The 15,184-nt window shown below is 40.0% G+C and overlaps 2 protein-coding genes across 10 annotated transcripts in view; both read right to left on the bottom strand.

Annotated features, from left to right (window-relative positions):
- Positions 1 to 15,184, bottom strand: part of SMC6 (structural maintenance of chromosomes 6) — a 962,009-nt gene that overhangs the window by 430,531 nt on the left and 516,294 nt on the right. The window lies entirely within an intron of this gene.
- Positions 1 to 15,184, bottom strand: part of CYRIA (CYFIP related Rac1 interactor A) — a 52,159-nt gene that overhangs the window by 34,619 nt on the left and 2,356 nt on the right. For 7 of the 8 annotated variants that reach the window (XM_051615972.1, XM_051615976.1, XM_051615969.1 and 4 more), the window contains exon 2: positions 709 to 759. The exons of the other annotated variant lie outside the window; for it this stretch is intronic. The gene's annotated coding sequence lies outside the window, so the exon portion shown is untranslated. The remainder of the gene's footprint in view (positions 1 to 708; positions 760 to 15,184) is intronic. 8 annotated transcript variants of the gene reach the window in all.

Raw genomic sequence — 15,184 nt, 5'->3', positions numbered from 1 at the left:
GAATGTAACACTAATTTTTCAAGTAGAGCATCCACATAGGGAACTAATTAGGAATAGCTCCTCTGTGTAAACAAACCTTTGTACCAATTAGTAGCTGGTCAAGTCAGGGAACTCCCTTTCTCTAGGGGGAAAAAAAACTCAGCATTTTCAGTATTGCTTTATTTCGTTGCTGGCTGCAAATTCTCTTCAGTTCTGTAGCAAAAGACTGTATTCAGAACTTGTATTTCATAGATTTGGATGGGAACCTGGTCCAGATTTGTAAGGAAGAAAAAAAACAAAAGAGAAAAAAAGGCAGAAGGCCTAAAAAAAATTAAAATTAAAAAAAAAAATAATCACAGAATTAGCACTTCAAAAAGGATGAGAACAAATCTCCTCCTTTGCCTAAGCCAATTCAGTCCCAAGGGTTTACACAGACCAGAACAATAACAGTGAAATGATTCAAAACAAACAGTGGAGTAAATGAAAAAGGTACATGGGAAGAAGAATTCTCAGCTGTTGTTCTATAATAAAAAAAGAAAACAAATAAAACCTGAAGGTGAGAAGATTATGCCCAGATAGCATTTTGAAAGCACCGTTTAGGTGCAACAGTAAAACTTCCTAACCGGGTGGCATTTCAGGGAGACCAAGTATTTATTTAGCATTCAGGAAGTTCAAACCTGCCAGAAAGATGTTCTGGGCAAGACAGAAGGTACCAGAGCTGACTCTTACCTGGCTGAGGATGATCTGGAGCCCTCTCGACACTTAGACAGAGGCTGCAATCTGTGGATTTAAAATTTGTTTAAAAGAATTGTTATTGATGAAACTGGCTTAAAAACTAAGTGAAAATTCAAGAAGTTAATTTCATGCCTTCAAAACACAGTGATTTGCCTTTTTAAAAAAAGCAGTGAGTAATGGTGCAAGGTGCCTGCTACTGCTGCAAGGTGTCTGCTGCTATGCGTACGCCCAGAGCAAAAGGTCAATGAAACTCACAGCACAGCCCATCAGGACAAGTAAACTGCTGCTGCAGTGGTCAGGATGCTTAATGACCTCTGGAGAGGGGTGAGGCTTACATGGGAATGAAGCTGGGAAAGGAGCATCAGAGAATGTGCACAGCAGGAACACCCAAGATAGGGAAAGGACTGGAAGCACCGCACAGGACCCAGAAAATCACTGTTTCCTATGGAGCGGTGGCGCAGTAAGAGACTTCTGACCCTCCAGCCCTGCTGGTTGCACAAACCAGCTCTAGATACCATCATTTTCTACAGCATTTACTTGCTGAATATATATGAGAACAGGACTCCCTCCCTCTTGACCCAACAACAACAAAAATTACAAGTCTGAAGGACTCAGTAATCCCAGCGCTAATTAAATCAGCATCTGTGAGAAAGGTCCAAGGAGGGAATTTCACTCAAGCTACCAAGTCTTTAGGTATTTTCCAAGTTTCATGCAATTAAGGTTAACTGGAAAGAGTGATTAAGCAACAACACAGCAAGATTCACGTAAACTGGAAAACAAAAGCAGGTTTACCACGATGACTGAAAGTGAAAGTGACAGAAGAGAATGGATGAAAACCATGAGGAAAGATCAGAGGTGGGAAGAAGTCACTGGAAAGAACAGAAATGGAAAACCTGCAGGTGCATAAGGAGGACTGTGAAATGTACATGATCATCAGAAACAAAACAGGTGGAATGTAGATTTCCAAGAGCAAGTCTTCCACAGCTGTGCTGAGACAGTAAAAGCTGGCTTTGGAGAATGTCATGACACACCAAGAGACCCTACATCAGGGTGAGAAAGGGGAGGAAAGCATTTTGTAGCTCAGTACCTTGAATACATTAATCACTCAAGTATCTCATTCAGAAGCAGATACCTGCAGAACTGTATCTAATTGAGCCATGATCTGATCCATTTATTTGATCCACTCCAGAAGAGTTCATCAATGTGTAAAGATGAGCTTTTAGTCACTGAAGCCACAGGCAACACAGTTTAACTGAATTCATGACCCACTATCACAGGAAAGGAAACAGAAGTAAAAAGATGTCAGTAAGTGAAAGAAGGTGCTAAATTTATGATAAATATTATTATAAAAAACACGGCTGTGTTTTTGTTTAGACTTATGTGGGGAAGAAAAGAACAGTTTCCCACATCTACAAAGATCAAAATTTGAAGAGTGAACAACTACTAGGTTCCCTTCAAATGCACAGGACACATCTCACCAAATTCTACAGAAGTATTTGAACAGAAATGTTTTTCAGGAAAACGAACTAATCGTAGAACAAGATTTACACGTTAAATTATCTAAAAAATACCCCAAAACACTAGAAACCTTTAAATCAATTGGAAGTGGAACAGAAAAAAATCAGGCTAAAACTCTACAGAGTAGTAACAAGGATTATTATAAGAAATTAAATAGCATAAAAGTTGTGAGGCAGGTGCAAGAATAGAAGATAAAATATGTTTGATACAAACTTTAGAAATTCTTTATCACACAACAAGACAACAGGATTGATTTAAAAATTTGTATGTTAGAGCATGTAAACCTAGGAAGGCTAATTAAAAATCCTGAGATCTAACACAGACCAAAAGATAACTGAGAATTTCCTTCAATTATATTAATTATTGCCATCTTTTTATGTTAGACCAGGGGTTTTTTTTCATTACATAACTTGGCTTATTTGGAGAAAATTAGCAGTCCTGGCAACAATAAGCGCTCATGTGACAGGTGCAAAATATACTCACAAAAAGCTGGTAGACTGTGGCTGGAAAGCAGACTGTAACACAGTCACTTTTGCAAGTCCAGACAGATTTTTATGTAGAAAATCTCAATTTTGGGTAACAAAAAAAACAGGAACTATAAAGGAGTATCTCCTGTTCAGCTGAATAATTAAATGATAAAAACTTTGCAACTCATATGGACTAGTCATCCTAAGCACAACTCGAGGAGCTGCTAGCACGGACCTCGCTTTTTAACAAAATGCTTATCACATCCTGGAAGCCTGCTGTTTGACCTTTTTAAAAAAATCATTCCAGACATCCAAATTTCTTTCAGTCTAGAACAGAATCAAAAGAATCCCAAGTGGGACATAGCAATTATGTCAGTCCAATCTGTAGAGCTATAGGATATGAAACGGCCATTAAAAAGGGAGTAGGAAGAGATGCCAGGAAGCACGTCTTGCTCGGCAAGCAGTAACTGCGTGGAACAGGCTGCAAGGCAAGGTCACTGAAGACACTTGGACTGAGAAAGATGTTATTGACTGGGAAAGCAACTGCCACGGGAGAGAAAGAGGATGAACTACTCTGACTGTAAGAACTTCAGATTTCCAGTTTTGGGTCTTTAAAACAATATATTCCTTTAAAAGTGGAGAAAACCAGTCCAAGACAGATATCAGAGCCTTCCGTAGGAAAGCTGGCAGGAATCAAGAGGGAGAACACTTTAACATGTTTATGAAATAACTAAATATCAACATACTCCTTACCACACTCTGACCTAATAATGGGGTGAAGAAAAATGTTTATAAACAAGCACTCTTCTCCTCGGGAGAATTTGTGAGGCAGGCAGAAAGGAAAGTGATGGTTGCTTGAACACTAGAGTGACAAAACTGGAGAGAAACAAACAAGACACTGGAAACCTCAGCAAAAACTTAAATGCTGCTTTAACAAGGAAGCAAACCTTCACATATTAGTGCCAATGAAGAAATTCTCTTTTACTCTTTTTGGTAACACCCAGTACATCAATTTATCCCTAATCAGTTCAGTACCCTCAGTGGAACAGTCTGGGGACCTGCTGGGAGTAAAGCTTATTATCTACTCAGGGATTTGAGCAGTCATAGTCCACAAGCCATTTGACTTAAGGCAAAACACAGCTGCTACTTTGAAAGTTTCCTGCTGTTTTAGAAATAATTAAAGCTGGATGATCAGTATTCAACAAAGCGTTAAGAGCAAAGATACTAAATTAATTCTACTTGCAAATAAAGAGTTAAGTGAAGTTGCATTACAGAAGGGACTACATAATGTTGCAGTTCAAAGGCAAAAGAGGAGAGTTAAATGAGATGAAATGTTCATGGGAGGCCAGACTCTGAATCCTAACTAACTATGCAACTGCAATGCTACTTCATGTTCTACAAGTCCTTTACTCAAAAAGTAGAAGGTATATATTTCAAAAAGAAGTTACAAATCTATATTTTGATTTAAGGTATAGAAAAATAAAAAAGGAGCAGCAGTAGAACACACTTACTAATGTAGGCACTGAAAAAGCACAAGTCCATTAAAGCTCTAACTACCAAGCTGATACTAACTAAAAATTACACAGATACATGGGAGAGATGTTGATGGTACGACAGGTAATTCAAGGCAGTTCATCCTGTAGAGCATCCTGACCTGAGCTTCAAGTCTCTCCCCATACAACCCTCAAACCACAAATCATGCCAGGAATCCCCAGCCCAGGAATGGCACTTGGCCTGTCACTGTCTGCAGGCAGACCAGGAGCTTGGTTCTGATCACTGGGCCACTTCCAGGTAGAAGGATATATGTGGCTAGTTCAGCAGGCAGGCTACATCATCCCCACAGCTACTCCTCATCTCTTTTCTTAAAGAGGTTGAGAGACAAATGGAAGCATGCCACGGACTAGAGTCAACCCATAACTTGTCTGTTGGACTGGACTCTGGTAAGTCCTCTGGATGACAATACCTTCAACACTGCTTAAAAAAACCCCACCCAAACAAAACAAACACAAACCCCAAACTAAACCTCCCCCCCCAAAACAAACAAACAAACAAACAAAGAAACCAAACCAAAATACACCATAGAAGCCCCCCCGCCCCGTCCTACAGTTTTTGCTAAATACAGTTAAGACTTGCACCTCCTTGACAGGAGGCAGTCAGACAATTAGAAGAGGGCTGAAACATCTGCTTGAGACAGGGATTCTCCAGAGAGAATCATGCCAACTCACACTTGCATTAGCAGGTTGCTACTGCTCTTCAGTTAACAGAAAGCAAAGGTTAGGAGGACAGAGATAAATTTTACACTATTGCCAGGATATACATCCTCTGATTGATGACACTGAAGATGCCATCTGCTTAGAATCCCAGGGGTTGGAAGGGACCTCGAAAGATCATCTAGTCCAAACTTGCATTGAATGTATCCATTTTGATTTAAAATGCCAGGCCATCATTCTTAATTTTTTGGTTGGTTGGTTGGTTTAGTTTTTGTTTTTTGTTTGTTTGGGTTTTTTTAAACTTGCACTTTCAAAACAGCTAATGACACCTGTGTATTCCCTGGGGCTTTTCTTATTAAAACAATCTGAAGCTCAATTATTCGATGACAATAAATTTCCAGCTTTCCAGAAACAGCTTTTCACTTTCAGGTTTGACAGAATTTTTACTCCTGCCCTTCTAAGCACACAAAGACAATCCTGCCATTGCCCTCCCAAAGAAGCTGCTGAAAAGCTTCCTGGAAAGCAGGATCTGTGGCCACGTATATGTCAGAAAATAAAACAGACCAGAGCACACAGCCACATTCTGGGCTTGGAACCAAGGAGCAGGGTACAGCTCGTGGCTGTACAACTCAAATCCTGTCTCTCCAAAACAGTCTGGCCAGATCCAAACAGCCTTTTGGAAATAGTCCACTGTCTCTCCTAACCCCAGAACTATGCTTAGGCATTATCTGGGAGAGTGTTAGCTGGCACGGGACAAAACTGTGTCATGAACAGCACTAAAAATATAACAGTACAGTGGCACACCATTTCCAGGCCTTATTTAGTTCCTACTATGAACGTGTATCACTATTCTAGTACCCAGCTGCTTCTGGAGGGCATAATTTTTAGAAGTTAATTCCATAAGTAGCCGATGCACTTCAGAATTAACAGGTCACCTTTTCCAGGCAGTCCAGCTTCTGTCTTTAATCCCACATCCTCACCTAGGTGACACCTAGGTGGTTGTTGCTTTCAAATAATGAACATTTGTTCACATGAACATTTAACAGTTGAGCATTTCTGTTTCTGTATTACATTATTTTGCTGTATTACATGAAGCACATGTAATAATTTGCACTCTCTAGGTTTTGGACTTTTTTAATGTGTTCAACCAGACTGAAGATAAGCATCTTATTTCTTCATTTTAGCAAACCTGGATTGCTGCCAGTAGAACACTGGTCCAGACCATCAGTTCGTACAAAGGAGGTTTAGCTCTACTGACAGAATCCCAAAACACAGCAGCTGAGACTGCTTCTCCAAACTTTACCCACAATGAGGTGGGTGAGCAAGGAAGATATTCAAACGCTTAACAAGATTAGTGTTTCAGGAACAAATTTGATGTGTTTTTTCAGTAATTCACAAGCTTTCCTATGTCTTCATAAATTTGTTTCTTTCTTCTAAATCAGAAGTCCCAACTTACTTTAAAAAATAATGCAAACCAGAATCAAAAGTGCTTACTCTTAATTTGCACAAAAAGAAACAGAAGCAACAAGTCTCTGTAAACGCAAGAGAGGCATATAAAAATTTTCCAAAGAAAACACAACCAGCCTTGTTCGAATTTGGATGCAAATATTATACCTAGTGAGAATCCTGGTGTTTAAAACTTTGTATAGATATAAGTGATTATGCAGTATCCCAGGTTACTGAAAAATTACACTGCCAGTACAAGGACACCCTCCTCCCCCCAGAACTGCTTACCTACAGATCGTCTCACTACATGCTTCTCCATTCCCAACTCTGCTTGCCTTGAAGTAGTCTTAAAAATGTAATGCAATTGACAAAACTGCACATTATTCTATAAACCCTGGACTAATGATTTTAACTGTTGCAATACTGGCTGCCAGTCTGGTCCAGTGAGTCCACCTAATAGTCCACCTAATAACCATTTGCTCCAACCTAACAGTCCCAGATGATGAAGTCCTACGCCTCCATTAACCTAGAAATACTTGTATCGTAGTGTCTTGAACTACAGGCACAATTTCTGTCTTTAAGAAAGATTAGACATCTGCCCCAAAAGTGACATCAACACTTAACTAAAGACTGTAACTCCAATTAACCAGAAAATTCTTTATCAGACCTTCCAAGAAAAACAACTAAAAACCTACAACACAACAAAAACCCTCCCACATAAGTGAAGTAACAAATTTAATAAATCCCAGTGATTACAACACTGCTGGCATGAGACAGACATCTGTTTCTCACAGATCTTGGCCTAAATCCTAGTTCTGATGTGGAAAAAAAAAACAACAACAACAAACCAGCTTCAAAGAAAATGTGACTTTAGGTCCAGGATTAGTACGGTCCTATTATTCTGCTCCCAGGATACCTACGGTGATGCTAGAAAAGGATGACGCTAGGAAATTACTGTTCATTTGTAAGATCTTCATTTTCTCCAGCTCCCTCTGGACTCTTGAAGGTTTCATTCCCTAAGAAAGTAAATGTTTGGATTGAAGATTGCTACTTTCACAGTTGCCAAAATAAATAAATAAAAGAATTCTGGTTTCCACAGGTAGATCCATTCTGCTGTCAGTTTTAAAACCTCTTGTGTTGGACTGCACAAGAAGAGAGACAGCTGATTTACATGCCCCCTTGACAAACCATTCCTCAGCACCAGTAAGTAAAGGGAACATACAAGGCTGACTAAACCCAAGCTGATCAATAGTGTGAATCATTGACTCAGAGATGGCTTCGAAAGCACCCAGAGGACATTAGCAGGCAGCACAGCACAGCTGAAGCTGACAGTCCTAGACTGTCCTGGTAACCCACAGCAGAAGCTGGGTGGAACTTATTTAGAACTGTTAATTGCCTTTGCTCTCTGGAGAAAATGTGACCCTCATTGAGTCGGAGGGTTGTGCTTTTTGTCAGAAGATGCGAGAGGAGGTCAGGCAACTCTTGCTTTACTGTACAATTAAAGTCACTGTAAGACTGCAGAGCAAGGAGGCTCAAGGACTTCCCCAGTCATGGAAAGGCACCGAGATGTCCAGACTTGATTTCTGGGCTAGTGTTCAAGGAATCACCCGCGTGGTCTGTTTTGTGGAAAATGGGAGATGAAACTTTTTACCAGTGCAAAATCAAGCAATAAACTTAATTATGCCTACCTAGTCACTGGCACAAGATGGGAGAACACCACACAGGTATTCTTTCACCACCAGCAGGGAAATGTCTGCAGGTTTGGAGGGCAGTCTAATCCCTGAGACTTGCCATTTTTATCATCTTTCAAACTCAAGTTATATTCAACCTCCCTTCAGAATCTCTCATGCACACCACAGAGAAAAAAAAAATAAATCTAAAAAGAAAACACACACAGAAAAAGACATTATTAGAAGAACGAAATGTTTTACTCCAATCTCAGCTGAGGGAAACACCACCACATACTCTGCTAGCAATATGGTATCAAACACAGAGCAGAATGTCTTGTAGTGTGCACAAGAAGCAAAGCTACCTGCACAACCAACCTCCCTCTAATCCTTCCCTTGTGATTCTCTCTGAAGCGAGTCATATGGCAGCACTTTTCTCCTTTTATGGGCAAAAAAAAGGAGAAAGGAAGTCAGCACCCTGAGCGGGACTGCACTGCCACATGAATCAAGAAGCTCAGAGCTGTACTGCTACTCACTCATCTCCTCTTCAGTACGTTAAGAAAATACACCCTGAGAGAGGGATACCATGAATGAACAATCACTTACTTAAGGCACACACAATGACATGCCACCAAGTGTTACACGCTGAACTCGTCAGTAGAGAGTGTATTAAAAACTAAACAACAGAGGGCATGTAATGTATTTGCATTTGCTTATCTACCATCTCTTTTCTCTGTGTGAATGTCCTGTCAATAGCAATACGCATTTCTTCTTTGGGAAACAGCTGTAGTGGCAATATGACTCAGAGCAGCAATTAAAATGACACTACTTTCTGCAGCATGTATTTCCATACGTGTCCCACACCATTCTGGTGCCCACCACCCACACCCAGCTCAGTCCACTTTTCTTCAGCAGCTCTACAGGACAAAGTCAGGAAAACTTAATAACGATCTGACTTATAAAAAATAGTTTTCTTGAGAGAACTGTGGAAATTTCATTAGCTCAACACTTGGGAAAGGTAAACGACAGAATTCCCTATGTATCAAGCAAAAAAAAAAAAAAGGCAAAAAAGCCTTGTTATTTTGTCAACAGAAGTAAAGAAAATTATTGTTTCTGCCTCAGTAACTGATTGAGTTAAAAGCCTAAATCATGAGGACCCCTACACATACACAGCTAAAGAACTGAGAAATTATAAGGAAACCCATCTCTCCATGCACAGGTGATGGGATGAAGAGTTTTTAAGAACTCCCACCCCAGCAGAGGCAGCCTGAGTTTTATTTGAATATTGCAATTTCATATTTGACTGCTTTGCTTGGGAGTGATCCTGAAAACAACTGAACTCAATCACATGAGTTAATGCTTGCTGGGTCACAGCCCACGCATTAAAGTTAAAATACAGAGAAGCATTTCCAGGGTCACAGTCTCTGTCCTGAAAACTTTTTTTTTTATTTATTTATTTTTAAAGGAAGGAAACAGTCTCCCTGGTTATCAGCTCATTATCAGATCGGATGGCCAAAATAGCAAAGTTCAGTAAGGACCTGACAACAATCCCATCATTTTTTGAAGCCTAACAGTGCTTACACTGAAAATGGAATTTGTTAAATACATGCATTTGTTACTGTTAAAAAATTATCATTTGCTCTTTGGAAGCTTTAAAGTATTCCCAGTGTGTTCTGACAAAATGTTACTTCACTATAAAGATGGAATACTTCTTTAAAAAGTAGTACTTTGACCTGTAGGTGTCCCTTTGCCTTATGAATAAATTAGAAGACACTGAGTAACAGCAACCGCAAAAGTACAAACACTTTATTACGATTGTGGTGACTCAGACTGCCACGATTTGGCAGCCCACACTGTTCCTCAGCAGCAGAACAAAAGGGGATTTTTTTTTTTTGGCAGATTTACTTTTAGTTCAGTGAAGGACAACATGATACTGTCTATGCCATAATGAATCAAAACCTCAGTAAAACAAAGGCGTAAGTAGTCAGATCCCAATCTCACCATTTTTTGTCTCACGGTATAAAAATGGAGAAGCAGATTTTGTATAATTCTAAGGCCTCTAATATGTGTACTCTGTCTTTTTGGAAAAAATAAATTGAAGTAATAAGATTATCTAGTTGCAGAGATACAAATCAGTTCTACAGGCAACGTATTTATTGCCAGAGTACTTCAGGATCAGAAGATACTTTCAATACTCCTCGGGAGTACAAGAGATGTTGATAAAAAATAGTATGTGGGTTTTTTAACGCCGTCTCTAATTAAAAAAATAAACCCTGTAAACTTAAGTATGGCACTCTAACAAAAAGCTCTCAAGTATTCAGAGCATGAAACACATTTTGAGAGACTAATTTTCCAGCATCCCCATCATGATCTCATTTGGAATGGCAAATTGTCCCTGCAGTAATGGGTATCAGAGCTCTGCTGCAGCATGGAGTTCTGAGGGAGTGAGGGGAGTGTTCCAGTCCTACAGGGCATTTATGCTTTAATAATAAAAACACAAGGAAAACGGTTACAGAATATCAGCTCCCATTTCCTCTGACATCATCAATTACTCGGGAGATGATTACAGACTTATTTCCAGAAGCTTCTAGAGATGCCAACGTCAGTCATGAAATCTTTATCTGAAGGAGTCCCCAACAGCCTGCAGATGATTGTCAGAGCAAAACATGCTGCAATTACAAAGCGATACAACACAAGGAGCCAGACTGTGTGCATGTGGGTGGGAGAAAGGATCACTGAGACAAAATTAGACTGTTCCTGGAAATAAAGCATGACAAATTTAAGAATCTAGTCTTCTAAAATCTAAACAGGTTTGAACAATGAGGAAATTAGGGATTTTTTCCCCCCCTCACCATTGCTTCCCGCCTCTGATTTCCACAGCACGAAATGAACAGAATGAACCTCCTCCAATAAATTAGGGCCAGCAAATCATCTGTACCAAATAAATACCACTGCACATCTCTCATGGAGGCTATTTAAACACAATTCTGGAATCAATTAACTGGAGATAGGATCATACGGATCAGTTACCAGAGAGAATTCTCCTTAGTCTCCAGAACCCATTCAGCTCTGTAAGAGGCACCATCACTCAGCACACCCGTACCCGCTCACAACCTGCAGGAATGGGTTTTTGCTCCACAACTCCAAATCACTTTTAATATGCGTGAGAGAAACCAGAAGAACTTTCTCCCCCCCTTTCCCAGAAAGCCATTAACTCCAGCTAACCTCCCAGACTCAATCCAGGGCAGCTGCAAAATGAAAGTTCTAACAATTGGGCTAGGTCCCAAATACACTAGCAATAAATAAAACAGAAAACAGCTTCCCTTTGAAATGTCTTTATAAAAACAAGAAAACAACTCCTTCCTCCTACTTCTCAGTCTAGCTACACTCAGCTTAGACAACAACAGTCTGAGGACACTACTGGGCTCAGCTCAGTTGCAGAGGCAAAGAGTTCTGAGGTATCTTAAAATATCCTACCTCCCCAGTAGGTGCTACTCCAAGCAGGACATGGGTCTTCTGGCAATTTTGCATCCGCTCTCCAAGCACAGGCACAGGAGCTACTGTAAAGCATCTCAGCAAGGACGAAATGCCTGTGATGGGCAACTGAATCAAACCAGACTCAGACTGTCTTCTAACCCCAAAATAAAGGCGTTCTGCTGAAGAGAACTTCAGTTTTCCCAAATTTTGGCCTTCATCCCCCCCAAAAATCTACACTTTTCTAAGATTTACCAGTTCATACTAGAAGCACAAAATGGACTCACATAAGAATTTTGAATATGGCTACAATAAATTTGCATATGTAGTAGAAATTAAAATAACTGGGATAGCGTGCAGGAAGCCATCTAACTTAATAGAAAACAAAGTTGTGAAGGGGTTCTCTAAATGTCACCTATCCCGGGAGCTCAACAGGTACCTGTATTATTAAGCGGGGCTGTAAAGCCTTCAGGCCTCCCCAGGAGGAAGACACAAATTCACCCCTGTCACAAGCTGATGAGGAAAGGAGTCTTGCAATTTGGAAGTTTCGGATGAGGAGGCAGGAGCATGCATCCAAGCACCACCAAGCAATTTAAGAGCATCAGGAAAGCCACCACAGAGGAAATGTAAGTGGGCGGCAGGCTCTTTCCAGGCCAAGAGGCTGGCTCCCAACCACATCTCTGCATGCCAGGGTGGTGCTCTAACCCACAGACCACGGGCTGTCCTAGACTATTGGTGATGAAACTATGAAATGGAAAAATATTTACTGGATGAAAGAATGAAACACACATAGAAACCAGCTTTTCCTCAACTCAGCTGAATGCCTTGATCACACAGGCAGGAGTCACTCTCCCTCTGGCCTATTTAATTATTCTTTCAAAGTAACCCAGTTGCTGCAGGTGAAAGGAAGGACAGCTTATGACATACTGCTTGTTGCACTCCCGTGGAAAGAGGGAGATGTGAGCTCCAGTTAGTTCAAGCTGAAAAGGGGGAGAGAATCAGGCTTCACACTTCATGGGTACGGGATGTAACTAATGCACCACGGAACAGAAGGCAGAGAAGGAGTGATAAACATCATTGCAAATGTTTCTTCCTCGAGCTCGAGTAAAGAGCTTACACTTACTTATTTCTCAGCAAACACGCTTTTCAAATCCTGAGGGAACATTCCCACCTCCAGCTGCCAAAGGCAGTTAGGCAGGACAGAGATGCCACCCTCCAGAATGGTCACAGTGGTAACGGCTCTGGGTGGATGCAGATGTGAAGCTCTCTGCATCTCATTTTCTTTACAGGACAAAATGCAGACAACAGTGTGCTTTCAGACGTGCATTTTAAGAGCATCAACCTTAGCTTTGAGGCATCTAGTTGTAAAATAGGCCACTCAAATAATTTATGAATTCAGGCTGTAATTCAGCAGAGAGAAGGACTTCCCATCCCAAATCCCTTAAATTATATATAGAGAAGCTTCTAACAACTACTTACATTTTAAGCTAAACCTGTATGTATGAGAGCTATAGGAGAGTACAGAATGGCTGTTCCTTAAAATGTTAGGGTAAGTACATACTCTCTTAAAAACACAGAACCACCTCCAGTGTTACTGAACTGTGCAAACACCAATGCACAGGTACAACCCAGTTATTTAAGAGCTCAGTTCAGACAAACAGGGGACCAAGCTCCAGACCCCAGTATGCTCCCTGCCACGTCCTAGCCATGACAGCTCCCGTGCTGTGTGGATGTTCTTCAGTAAGTCTGAGGAACATACACTTCATGAACCATGTTCATCGACAAGACTTTAACTAAACCAGGCTGGCACTCGTGCTAGGCACACAGAACACCACAAGTTGCACTGCTACTGGAACCTTCTCAATGAACTTTTCACTTTTTACAGGCTTCACAAATCCCTTACACAGATTTACTCAAAAAATACTCCTCACACTCATGCATTAGCTTCACCGTTTGCACTGCCAGTCATCCAAACCACGATGTTAAAAGTCAGCCTGTGCATTGCCACTATGAACAGCCCTACACAAGTATTATCACAGACAGGAAAATACAGGATAAAATGCACAAAGAAGTCCATATACACAGTCTATCAACAAGTTCATAAATTAAGAATACTGCAGCCATTAGCATGCAAAGTGAGCCATTCCTGATAAAACAGGACTGATACTTAATTTAATGTAAACCTGAATATATCAACCATGAGATTACTTCTAAACATTTAAAATCCACAATAATAAATAAAAATCTTTCAAGCACCCGAGCACTAGTGCTGCTCAAGGGCACATTAGTCCTAAAAGGTATCTGTCCTATATCTGTTACTGTTATTCTTTTCCTATAGAAGCAACTACAGCTACAAGCTTAAATCAAGAACTTGTATCAAGCAGTACATCAAGACAGAAAATAAGACACGTTTTTAATTTTAATTGGAATTGTGAATTGGAATTCTGTGAAAGTATAAGAATGGTAAATTCAATACTTCACAAGAATTAGGACCTCTACATCTCCCATCATTCACACTGCACGTATCATCATTCACACACGAATGCACAGCAGCTTCTATAACAATTTTAATTTAAACAACAGGATCCAAATTTATGACTGCATTTTTTGCAACTCTCAAGCTGCCCCATAAATTAAATATTTTAATTCATGCCTCTCAAACTGCTTTCCCTGATTTAATGTTACTGTTTTACATTCCTAGATAACATGAGTAGAAAGCACTGCTGAAAGAATGATTGATAATACTGAAACAGATTCAAATACATACTGAATTCAGAATGGAGGAGACACTAAGAGCTTCTGGCTCCTTCAAAATCAACATGTATTATTATTAGTAAGCATATTTCCCTGTCCACTGATGCTATAGGTCACATTGCTTGCTCAGTTTGTATCCAGGGATTTAACAGGAGACCTAATGATGTCTGAATTGCATATAGGCTTTGGATATGGAATAATGTTTCTCTGTTTTGCAAGAAATGGGAACTGAATGATCAAGTTAATGTGCTACATTAGGCACCAAATGCTAAAGAATACCAATGATTCTACAAAACTAGCAGTTTCTCCTCAAACTCCAATTCAAAGGTGATTTGGAAACAACTGCTTAGAGAAGTTTAACACAGTTGTAGTATCTGTACACCTATCAAATATTCTTTCTTCTAAAGCATGGGAATTGCTATTCAGCTAAAACAATCTAGTATTTCTGACACGTTTTAAGCTCTCATTTTGTGTAACACATAACACGGAAATCTGCACCATACTGCAGATGCAAATCCTCAGTGTCTTTGTGAGACTACCATACTGCTGAGGACAAGATATTTCAGCCTGACAAAACAGCGTCAAAAAATGCTGTCATTAAAAACAAGCTAAGCACACTAACAATGAATTATCTTCCCAGCACTGTAAAATTCACTAATAGACTCGCAGCTATGGTGAAATGACCTCTGCTGACAGTAACTATGCAGTAGTGTCCAAGATGATCACCACTTTTCCTTTGTGAATGAAGCAAGTATTTTTTTTATTCTAATTATGACACACATTGTCTTTTTAATCAGTTGTGGTTTGTTTATTTTCTGTTTTTAATAAAGAACAGAAGTTCACAGAAAAAAACCAAAGTGTCACTGCAAAACCAGCACAGGAGGGTTGTGAAAAAGTACAGAGCAGAATGCAATAAATTATTGGGTAGTCATTA

Source organism: Apus apus, chromosome 3 (assembly GCF_020740795.1).
Source record: "Apus apus isolate bApuApu2 chromosome 3, bApuApu2.pri.cur, whole genome shotgun sequence".
In the NCBI taxonomy this organism is placed as follows: Eukaryota; Metazoa; Chordata; class Aves; order Apodiformes; family Apodidae; genus Apus; species Apus apus.
This window is presented reverse-complemented; position numbering and strand designations above follow the sequence as displayed.